The sequence below is a fragment of the Meleagris gallopavo genome, chromosome 3, assembly GCF_000146605.3.
Source record: "Meleagris gallopavo isolate NT-WF06-2002-E0010 breed Aviagen turkey brand Nicholas breeding stock chromosome 3, Turkey_5.1, whole genome shotgun sequence".
In the NCBI taxonomy this organism is placed as follows: domain Eukaryota; kingdom Metazoa; phylum Chordata; class Aves; order Galliformes; family Phasianidae; genus Meleagris; species Meleagris gallopavo.
This window is the reverse complement of record NC_015013.2, coordinates 81,591,576-81,593,761: the sequence shown is the minus strand read 5'-3', so window position 1 is coordinate 81,593,761 and position 2,186 is coordinate 81,591,576.

Genomic DNA, 2,186 nt, shown 5'->3' with positions numbered 1-2,186 from the left:
AGGAAATATTTGATAGCATAGATTTTAAAATAGATTTTAATTCTCCATTTCGGAGTACATAAAATTCTATCCAAATAGAGAAGTTGTGTGAGAAGGTATGACACAAGATTACAGTAAGAAGAGAAAAACAGAAACTGAGATATTAAAAAGGAAAAGTAAGCTGTTTCATTCATACAGAGGGCATATTTATGCAAAAGTTTAAATTGAATTTAGACTTTAAAAATGTCTTCAAACACAGAAAGGAATCCATTCCACGAACTTTAGATAGCAGATACCACTACTTGTATGGAAGTCTTTGAGGTTTTTTTTGTAGTCAGTGGAAAGAAAGAACCCCAGCTGGGTACAGCACATCTGCCAATGGCTATTTCACACACACTGCAGAGCGACAGACTTACTTCTACAACTGCCTGGTTCTCCATGCTAACTATGGAAGGAGTCAGTGATGAGCTTAAATTATTGGTTAATAGGATAATTCAGGCTGGGAGGTTCTCCTGCTCAGAGTGGAGTTGGCTACGAAGTATATACAACCTTAAAGAAGACGCAGTGTAAGCATGGTCATTCCCAAATGCCGATTTTTGTGGTAGCTCATGGCGGGTTAAATGAGTCCTATCCCACTTGTCCTTGGATGAGAAACACCAACTTGCTTCTGAGGTTGATCCCATCAAACCCTGCATATATCTGGCACTTTGGCAGTGTTAAAGCAAGAGTCCTCATAGGGACGAGAGCTCTGTCATCCCTCTTGGAAGGCCAAGCAGGGATAAGGAAGACAGAAACAGTTCTGAGCAAGAGCAGCACCTATATATTTTGTGTTCATATCTACAGCAGCTAATAGGTGCTGCCACTCCCTTTTTCCAAGCTCAGCATCCTTCAGAATAGCACTTCATTCGTCAATTCTCCACCATACATGCACTCATAAATATTCATCCATATCTATACACTATACCTATATTTTTTCCAGGATACTAAAACTGTGATAGCCCATTTCTAACAGCAAGTCAAAACTGTGGCAGATAGGATAACTTAATGCATTGAGCCTGCACACAGAAGCAACGCTGCAGAACAGAGATTGTTTTCCATGTTATTTTTATAAATAGCTCTACATGTACTTTGTACTTGATCTCATCTTCTCCATGACCACCAAGGAGACTTGCTGGCAACTTTTACTGGAGACAGGGGGAGGAGGGGAAATGTGCAGTTAATGCTCTTACCTGCCATCTGTCTGAGCATGTCATGTGAGTAGAATACATGTTTGGGTGCAAATTCTGTAGTGCTCGATTCCAGCCAAGAGAAATTTCAAATAAAACCACCTGAAAGGGATATCCATGCAGAGCTCACCACAGCCACATCCCAGAAGTTTAAGCCAAACCAGGTATAAGAAAATAATTGTATTACATTAAAAATATATAAAGTTCATTTGAGTCATTGTGAGCACTCTTTGGACAGTTACATCCATGAAAATCTCTCTCAAAGATAAAAGCTAAATAGATACAAGCCAGGTTTACTTTAATCTAAAAACATATGCACTCCGAGAGCCTTGTCTACACAAGAAAATTTATCTGATGGAACCAAAACTTTTGTGATTTCACTTAGTATAACTGTTATTTTCTTCGATTTTTCTTAAGAAATTATATCCATAGTGAAATCAAACTTCACGTTTACCAGCTTGAGCAAAGAAGGAAACTGAATTTACATTGTAATTATAAACTGGTTTCCTCAGACTGGCAGAGGAAGATGACACTGTTATGTTGGTGTGTGCCAGACGTGTGTTAGTTCAGTCTGACACAATTTACTTTAAGAGAAGCCACGATGTGAATTTACAGCAGATCAGACTGCCCTGAGGACTGCCCTGGGGAAATCTCTGCTCTGCAGAATGAGGTAGCTCTGCCTGCAGCATCAGATCCATCAGTTATGCTGCATTTGCCACAGGGTACAAGAGGGAATATGCAGAGATAAGGTCTGATGACTAATGCAGTGTAAACTCATGCCCAAAGCTGCTCAAAGAAGCTTTTAAGTGTATCTGTACCTCAAGCTGCTCAGGACTGCCTTGTAGGTAAAGCACGGCTTTGTGGGCTCAGAAGCATCCACAAGAGCTTAGGTTGATTACTAGGACTTCAAGATGGCTATTTAACCAGTGGGAAGTGCTCATTAAGAATGTATTTTCAAAATAAAAGCAGCTCTGCTTTGAT